This window comes from Cryptomeria japonica, chromosome 3 (assembly GCF_030272615.1).
Source record: "Cryptomeria japonica chromosome 3, Sugi_1.0, whole genome shotgun sequence".
Taxonomy (NCBI): domain Eukaryota; kingdom Viridiplantae; phylum Streptophyta; class Pinopsida; order Cupressales; family Cupressaceae; genus Cryptomeria; species Cryptomeria japonica.
The window spans coordinates 733,670,333-733,681,112 of NC_081407.1; positions in this window are offsets into that span (position 1 = coordinate 733,670,333).

The window sequence follows — 10,780 nt, forward strand, 5'->3', positions numbered from 1 at the left end:
ACAATAATAAACAATCCATAGAACATCCTGAAACATCTCGGTAATGTGTAGAGTACATGTTAATATGATATCGGTCCATAACCTAGATACCACGCCAAAACAATGTCTCTACTTGGTTGAAGCACGTTCAGGGAACATCTCCAGCATCCCGAAAGCCACACCAACACTACTTATGCATCCTGTCAAGATTCCTCAGTGAAAGCTCTGCCAGTAAAACCTTAAACCAATGCTAGTAAGGGTTTACAAGAGTGTATGATAGCATCTGATTACCAAGTCAATACCAACTAACCAAAACATGCTCCAGGAACATGTAACACATAAAATTAAGCATACTCCATTGATCCAAACATGCCGGAAGTGTCCAACAGATAGTCTCTTCTGCAGGTAACACTAGATCTTCTACTGGTAACCAAAACCCATCTACTGGTAATCAACCATAACAACTAGTGTTGACATCAATGACAAAACATCAATGCAACACATAATCAGTTCATCCATAATACCAGCAATCTCCCCCTTTGGCATTGATGGCAAAGCTAGATGTGAAAAGCATCTAAGTACCAAGAAATGCCAAACAAGTCTCTCCCAATGGAAGACAACCAACAATCTCCTGAATATCAATAACTCTCCCCCTTTGAATGATATCTTTGTAAAGTTCTAAATTTATTTTTCACATCACTATCTCTCCCACTTTGACATCAATGCAAGCAATCTGACACAAATATCAAAGCAATAATGTAATTCCCTAAATCTCAAAGCTGACTACTCCCACTGAGTAGTAGCACCACTCATTAGTGCCAGAATGAATAGTATCTCTGATAATGCATGCCAGACTGATGATAAACTGAATCAATCAAGTTTCTGTCGGAGGGGTAGAAATCCCTAACCTGTCTCTCAAATACTCAAATGATTCCTTAGACAATGGTTTAGTGAATATATCTGCAATCTATTCTTTAGTGTTCACATAAACCAATTTGACTTCCTTTCCTTCTACCTTGTCCTTCAGAAAGTTATACTTTATTGATATGTGCTTAGTCTTAGAGTGAAATACCAGATTCTTAGACATGTCAGTATCTACATAGTTATCACAGTAGTTAAATACCGATTCACTACAATTTACCTTGATATCCTTCAACATTTGCTTCATCCACAAGACTTGAGTGCAATTAGTTGCTGCTGCAACATACTCAGCTTCTGCAGTAGATAAAGAAATGCATGACTGTTTTTTGCTGATCCATGAAACCAGTTTCTTTCCAAGAAAGAAAGCTCCACCAGAAGTGCTCTTCCTATCATCAGTATCTCCTACCCAATCTGAGTCAGTATATGCACATAAAGTGAAATCATCATTCATAGAATACCATAAGCCATATTCTATTGTTCCTTGCAAATACCAGAATATCCTCTTTACTGCACATTCATGATTTTCTTTAGGATTACTTTGATATCTTGAAACAATACTTACTGCATTCATAATATCCGGTCTAGTCTAAATTAAATATAGCAAGTCACCAATCATAGAATTATACCTTGTCGGATTTATTGGTGTAGAAGTATCCTTGATAGATAATTTCTCACTTGTCACCATAGGAGTATTTATCGGTTTGGAATTATCCATACCAAACTTCTTCAACAATTCCCTCAGATACTTAGTTTGTCAGATAAAGATGCCTTTGTCAGTTTGAGTAATTTGCAAACCTAAGAAAAAATTCATCTCACCAATCATGGACATTTCAAATTCATTCTTCATGTTGTTAGCAAATTCCATGAACAATTTATCTTCTCCTCCAAAAATGATATCATCAACAAATACTTCAATAATCAGAATATCATCATCAGTAATTTTATAATATAAATTACTATCAACACTACTTTTAGTAAAACCAAGCTTCAAAAGATATTTATCCAACCTTGCATACCAAGCTCTAGGAGCTTGTTTCAATCCATATAAAGCTTTCTTCAATCTGCAAACCATATCTTTATCATCTATTAGTGAAAATCCATTAGGTTTCTCAATGTATACTTCTTCCTCTGTCATAACCCTCTTTTTGGACCTTGATATGACTTGCTATTATTATTATTATTATTATTATTATTATTATTATTATTATTATTATTATTATTATAATATTAATTTTATGAGTAATGATAGAAAGAAAAGATAAATTGAAATGAGGTTGAAGTTTTTAAATAAAAAGGAATAATTTATTTGAAAATTGCTTATTTTCTCAATATCCTAATTGAGCACATGGTGTAAGAGAAATAAGAAGATTCTAGAAAAGAAATTTAAAATTTAAAATATTAAAGAATAAATATTATATTTAGCAAATATATGACATGGGAGTTACAAAATTATTCTATGACAAGAATAATTCTATTCATGGCATTTTTATGACAAAGGAGTTACAAAATGCATTTTTGGAGGAGAATTCAAATTTGAATTTTGAATTCATGGTCAAATGTAACCGCCACTATGACAAGTTGTAAGGAATATGTCTTGCATGAAATAATTTCAAATTCAAAATTTAATATGCATGTAACCCCCACTTTTGCATGGAAAAAAAAAGGAATATTTGAATCAATTAATTACTTTAGTAGTGGGAAAATGACTCCCTTTCTATATAATGGATTTCAATTTTCAAAATAGTAGTTCATGGTTTTTGGATGAAAAGTATTATGGAATTCTTCATGTTAGTGGTAGGATTTTGTGAACACTTTGTAAGGTAGAAGATAGGATTTTTAAAGTCTCTCGGAGGAGATTCTATCAAGCCACAAGGAAGTGTTGAAAAAGATTAGCTAAGAGATTGAAGTCGATTCCTACAACAAGTTCTTCGTCCAATCCAGGTTCCCCCTTTTCCATTCACTTGTTGCATGTACGAATCTTGCAATCTTCAAGAGAAATCTCTTTTTAATCTCTTTTAGTTTTTTTTTTTTAATTTATTATTTGAAATCTTCCTTTTTAAAATAAATTATTTCTCAATTATTTCGATAGAATAATAAGAGAAATCTTTTTTCCTATCCTATTTAGTTTCCATGTAGGAAAATATTTGATATTAGATTTTTTTTTTAAATATGCAAATCTCATTTAAATCTTTTTCAAAGAGAAAATAAATGATCTAACTTTTAGGAATAAAATAATATAAGTAAATACCTTTGTTTTATTAAAAAGAAATCAAGATAAAAAGGAAAAAAAAATCATGTGCTTTTTCCCTGTGTGAAATCTTTCCTCAAAATATGCATTGTATAATTTATCTTCTGAGAAATCTTTCTTTGGGTGAAAACTTTACCTCCAAATATTAATTTAGCCCAAATATTTTGTACAATTTATTTCTCTGGGAAATTTTTCTCTCTATGAAACTTTACCTGTTTATTTCAAATGCATCCTGTGAACTATTTGTTTGAGAAATATTTTCTCATTATGAAAACTTTATCTCTTTATTTGAAATGGATTTTTTTGAGAAATATTTAGTCTCAGGATAAATTATTTCTCTGTGCTTTTCATTTCTCTGAATAATTTTTATTCATGTGTTTATTCTCCTCCCAGAATAATTTACTCCATATGTTTGCTTGACTTTGGGCATATTATTCTCCTCTGTTAAATTACCTCTCAGATTTATTTAACCTCTGCATTTAAACAAAATGAATTAAATAGTATATATATATATATATATATATATATATATATATATATATATATATATATATATATATATATATATATATATATATATATATATATATATATATATATATTTGTCTCTGTGTTTATTTCTCTAGAAAATTTGTCTTTGAAAAGTATAATTTGTGAAAAGCTATCTCTTTGTGAAATTTTTGAATTTTTTTTATTCCCAGAGTGAAATCTGTAAAATCTATCTCTCTTTTTTTTATTTCTCAAAGTGAAATAATTGAAAAACTCTCTCTGTGAAAATCTTTATTTCTCAAAATAAAATTTGTGAGTTCTACCTCTCTGTGAAATCTTTACCTCTCAAAATTATGATCTGTGAAATTCAGCCCTTTGTGTACAAATATCTTTGTCTATTTATCTCTGGAATACTCATCTACCTTTGTCTATTATCTCTGGAATACTCATCTACCTTTGTCTATTATCTCTGGATTACCCATCCCTATATACAATATCTCTGTAAACAAGAAATTTTATCTAATAAAAATAGGAATAATAATAATAATAATAAAAAACCCCAAAAGCATTATATATATATATATATATATATATATATATATATATAAACACACACACACAATACCTTTCTTTTATGATTGTTCAATATAATAATTATATCTTTATTTTTCCATGGGTTAAAAGAAAAAACTTTTTGATGTTTCCTATTTTAAAGAATTCTTTTTAGTATCCTCTCATACTATATTAAGAGAAAGTTAATTTTTTTTGAGTGTTATGAAATAATTTTATTTATTTATTTGACTTATTTAATAAAAAAAAGTATTTTATTAGTTGAAGATAACTAAAATTTATTAGTAATAATTAAAATTATTTTATTAAAGGTAAAGGAAATAATCATATCTTTTTAAGATTATTTAATTGAAATGCATTTATATTTAAGTTGTTAGCAAAGATTTATTTGTATCTGTAGCATAGGAAATAGGAAATCATTAAAGCAATAGAAACATATTCATCATTTTTAGCTCAATCCCAAACACACATTGCAATGATCTAATCCTAAGCACACTCAATAGAGACATAAAAACAAAGCATTCAAAAGCAAAGATCATGCAAACCAGATGACGATTTGGATGCTTCTTCCATGCGGCTCCATTGTTCTTCTTTCCTCTTCAAATGGATTTGTGGATCTCACCTACAAGTGCACACATACAATTGAAAGCAAGATGGATATTGGTTATTGGTCAAGAGTACTAGAAGCATAAATTTGATAGTTTGATCAGGGATTCGGGGTTTGATTGAAGAAAATCATCCAATTTATAGAAGAATTGGATAGATGACAAGATTAGCATGATGCAATTCAAATGGAAATTGCAAATCAATATGACAAATTATGAAAAATTATGCACTTTCCATGCACAATTTGATTGATTGATAATTGATGACAAATTATGACACATTCTATGTCAAAATTGATTGATTGTCAATTATGACAATTTATGACAAATTGACATGCCATTCCCATGGAATTAGGAGATGAAATGGGAGGGAAAAGAAATTAGAAATTAAGAAAATTAGAAAATTGAAATTGATGACAATTAGGAATTAGAAATTGATGGAAAATAGGAAATTAGGAACTAGAAGAAATTAGGTAAATTAATTAATAATTTGTCATTTATTAATTAATTTACAAGAGGAAGAATAATTAACCAATTAAATAAAGATTTAATTTTAATGAGAATACTTAGGATTAATAAATAATTTAGTAATCCTAGAGGAAGAAATGACAAATTAGGTTAAATGAATAAATCATAAAACCCTAGAAGATGAATTAGAAGTGCAAAAATAACAATTAGGTCTTGATTGAAGATAATTAATGTCATGATTTTGAATTGATAAATGACCAATGCGACAAAATGATTTGATTGAGAAAATGCGCCAATTGACGAGGAACAATGACAAATTGATCCAAATTGACATAATTGAGACAGACAACAATCGATGACAAATCGGTCGCAAAATGACAAGATTGACAAAAGGACAAGAATCGATGACAAAATAGATTGCAAAAAAACCACGATCGATGACAAATCGATCGCCAAAATGACAAAATCAAACATGACAACGATCGATGACAAATCGATCGTGAAACGACAAGATTGATAAACCGATCGCCAGATGATAAGATTGAAAAGAGGACAAAACCCTAATTAGGATTGATGATGTCCAAAATGATAAGATTGATGATAAGATTGATAAGAGAACAACGATTGATGACAAATCGATCGCAAGATTGACAGGAGGACAAAACCCTAATTAGGATTGACGATGTCCAAAATGATGACAAATTAGCACGCACATTGATGCAACAAGATAAGATCGATCAAAATCATGATTGGATAATGTTGTCGACAAGACCAAATTCGAAAGTGAGATGAATGAAGAATGTAGAAGAATGACTTGATGCTCGCAAATGATAAAAACCAAGTGCGTGACATAGGAGAAATGTTAATGCGACGCAAAAACCTAAAATGAGGCAATGTGCAAATGTTAAAGTATGACTTCGCAAGCGTTGACCATTTTTAGGTGTCTACAGTATCATTGGGATTAATTTGCACATTTGAAAATTAAAAAGTATTCATATTGGTTGAATTGATTTATAGTTAAGAATTACAAATAATTTTAATAGTTAAAAATTGGTTCAATTTATTTAGAATCTAAGGATTTATTCTTAAGTGTAAAATATAGTATTAAAGAAAAAATTAAAGTGGTAATAAATTTCCTAAGGAGGAGGATGACAAATGTAACTCATGATAAAAGAGTTTGATATGGAAATTTAAGCTGTAAATTTGGACCTTCCTTTTAATAAATACTTTATCTATAAAGATCTCACTATCTCCCTCAAAGATGGGAAAACAACCTTTGGGGGTTTTAAAGGATAAATATTGCATAAGGAAATGGTCAAATTACACTTGTGGAATTCAAATAGATAATTGAACATTAAGAGATTTATTATAATGAATTAATCCTTCTTAGGATGTAGATAAAATGGTTAAATCTCCTTATTAAATAAAATAGTTGACTTAAGAAAAACAAAAGAAAGGGAATTGACATTGCTCTGATGCATCTTGGGAAGCTTTTGCACCACTGAAATTATTCCAAGTATTGGATTCTCCCTTATTAGTTAGTCTCAAATGGAACCTAGTAGTAAATGGATTTCTCCAAAACATTCAATACATTTCAAATATTTAATTTCTTCATTTCGAAACTGCCCCTTTGTATATTTAAATTTGTACAAGTATTATGGAATAAAATAATTTACCTACTATGTAGATGTGCTTAGATTCATAGCACTCTTCATGTATTTTGATTAGTATGAATTTCCTTCAATCCAAGAAGTCGAATATTTGATTCGTCTCTTTGTTATATTTCAAAGCATAGAGGATGGTCATTTCTATTAATGGTTAAAAACATTTACCTTCTTGCTATAAAGAAACATAGGGCTAGTAAAGGAGAAGTTACTTTTATATTGCAAGTAATTAGTATAGATATATTTGATTAACATTTAAGTTTCGAAATGATTTTCATACAATCTAAAGGGTATAATCTATTTTGGAAGAATAGTAGTATTAATCAAGGTGTAAAGAAATTTTATTTGAAAACCAAAATAGTTTAGTAAATGGGTGTGACAAAGGTTGAAATCTTTTACGTGAGATTATTAAACTCGACTTACTTTGCAGGCCTCAAATTTAGTACTTATCTCTAATTTATAAATTATCTAATGAAACTTACCTTCGAAGCTGAACAAAGTTAGGATTTGTTGTTCTAAGATTATTGGGTTCTATCATTATTCAGCAAATGAGTTTTCAAGAAAACCACCCCATGATCACTTGGAGAGTAATATAATAAATTTTAATTGAAGTACATTTTAGGAGCAAGCATTAGCTCACTTCTAAGAATTTGGAATCGAAGAGGTTGTTATATGTAGGAAATATCTAAGGATAAAGTTAGCTTTACTTCAAGTGGAAGAAATAGTTAGTTATCTCTTGTAATCTTGCAAGGAATTGACATTGGTTGTAAAGCAACTAGAGGAAGATTGATTCAAATTGTTTAGGTTCTTTATTTTAGTTGATTAGGAAGTATTAGACTCTTTTCTAATCTTATTTTCGAACAATTATTGTTAATAGTTCATTTCTTTTTTTCTTCAAACAAGTGAATATTAAATTCATTTCCAAAGTATTATTATTAGATAATTTATTTTTCTTTAAGCAAATTAATACCTTTCAAGCAATAAGATTCATATTTAAAGTAAGGTTATCATTTGTAGAAAATACTTAAAGATAGAATTCATGTTGCTTCAAGTGGAAGAATTAGTTGGTTATCAATAATGCGGTTACTTTCAAGCTCATTAATATTAAGGTTTTCTTTCAATCCAGTAAGTGTTAAGATTCATTTCTAAGGCCTTCCACCTAGGCATTGGATTTTCTTAAGAAATTTAGTATTTCAATCTTTTTCATTAGATATAATTTTACAAGTTTTCAAGCAAAAATTTCTTGTATATTATAGTTTTATTTTTATGATTGTATTAGTATATTGCTTTACAAAAGATTTATGAATTCAAAATTAGATTCCTAGTTAGAAAACTAAACAAGAGGATACGAAACCAAAACCTTAGTAGCGTTCGGTATCTATGGTGCCTCTGGGTCACGCTTACGGGTAATGCTGTCGTGTTGAACTACTGCACTTAACGCCTAATAAAGCCACAATAATGACATCTGTGGCATCGTCCCTATAAATCGTCGAGGAGAAATAAGGCTCATATGGAAGTAAAAAAAATTCAAGGGGTGGGTAATCCCCCTTGAATCGATAATCTAAAAAGATAATTTTTGAAATGAATTTACATCCGCTCAGTTAAACCTTAGAAAACCCCATTAGGGTTTGGTGGTGTATGATAATTTGAAATTTATCTATCTTGATGATTTTTTTCAAAGTATGATAACGGATTAAGGGTGATGTATTTAATAGGAAATAGGACCTAGTTGTTTTAGGCCACAAGCATGAGGCCACCTTGAGCTATTTTGCTATAGAGCTACCATCGTGGGTAGCAACCACAGAGAAATTGTCTGGGACATTGACCCTAGAAAGGGTTGCATACCCACCAAACAGTTTACATTAAACCATAGTTAGAAACCAAAACTACATACTTTACGTCTTGATCTCGTGTCGAAACGGGTATGTAGGCAGTCTAGGGACAAAGTTGTCCCTTGTACTCAGGCGTTCGAGGATGGGGATTAGGATTGGTTATGGGTGAGTAGTTGGTTCTTGAAGCTCCTTGGTCTTTTAATCAAATGGTGCAAATAATAATTGAAAGGTTAAAATTAATTCAATGCATACTCAGAAGGAATCCCGTATGGATTCGCTTGACTTCCCGAGGCTTTAGGCCGAATTCCGAGGTGGAACTCAAGCTTGTTTATGTAATTTTTTTTATACTCCTAAGGATGGCGACCTCGGTGCACTCCTAGTAGGGGAGTGTAGTCTTTAGAGAGTGGCTCAGGACTCGGATGGTCCCGATGAGTCTAAAGTCTCTGGCCAGAGCATATCCTATTCTTATGAATAGATGCCTACCCCGTTTGGGTAGATGCCGATCCCGGATTGGATAGATGAAACCTCCTGTCCCGTATGGTTAGATGCCTAACCCGTATGGTTAGATGCCTAGTCTCGTATGGATAGATGCCCATCCCGGTTGGATGGATGCCTATCTCATTTGGATAGATGTACCCGAGTATGTGATTGAATAAAAAATAAATAAGAATAAGTAAGAATAAGAAATCAATATTTTTATATATTAAAAAAAAAAAAATCAGTTGAGTTTTTGGATTAAGTTAAGTGGGTTATTACATCCTCAAGTTCACCATTCAAAAATGCATATTTAACATCCATTTGATAAACCTTATAGTTCTTATAAGCTGCATAGGCAAGAAATAGTCTAACAACTTCAATTCTGGCTACAGGTGCAAATGTTTGACCATAATCAATTCCTTCCATTTGAGAATATTCTTTACAAACCAATCTAGCCTTGTTTCTTACAACTTGACCATCCCCATTTAGTTTATTCCTAAAAACCCATTTAGTTCCAATAACATTTTTATTTTTAGGATGGGAAACTAAAGTCCAAGTCTCATTCTTCTATATCTGATCTAATTCATCTTCCATAGCCTTTAACCAATGTTCATCTTTACAAGCTTCAATAACAGATGCCGATTCAACTTGAGAAATAAGACATACCTCTTCATTTGCCAGTCTTCTTCTTGTCATAACTCCCTTGTTCCTATCTCCAATTATTTGATCTTTAGAATCATATAATCTTACATACCTTGGTGTTTTCTGAACTTTAGGTTCACTTCTCTGATCATCAGTCACAGTTGAATTTTCTGATTGTGTCGGTGTAACTGTTCTAGTTTCCAGTATCGGTTGAGGCATTGCCAGTTCAGTTATGATCATTTCCACTATCGGTTCTCTGTCTTATGATATAGATTGATTTCTGTATTGCTCATCCACTTTCACATTAGCACTCTCCACAATTTTTTGCAATCTTTTGTTATAACATCTATATGATTTTCTTTGAATTGAATAACCAAGAAATATCTCTTCATCACATCTATGATCAAACTTTCCAATTGAATCATCTCTTTTGATATAGAATTTACTTCCAAAAATTCTAAAATATTAAACAGTAGATGTATGTCCAAACCATAATTCATAAGGGGTCTTACCGGTTTCACCTTTGATGTGAACTCTATTGAATGTGTAGACTGCTATACTCACTGCTTCTCTCCACTAGATGTGAGGCAATTTGGCTTCCATCATCATAGATCTTGCTGCATCCAAGATGGTTCTATTCTTTCTTTCCACTACTCCATTTTGCTGAGGAGTCCAAGGTGCAGATAACTGTCTCCTAATTCCATTTGTCTCACAATAACTATTAAATTCACGAGAAGTGAACTCACTGCCTTGATTTGATCTTAGACATTTGATTTTCAATCTAGTTTCTGTTTCAACCTTTTCTTTAAAGATCTTTAATTTCTCAAAGGCTTCAGACTTCTCCATAAGAAAATTTACCCACATCATCCTAGAATAGTCATCAAT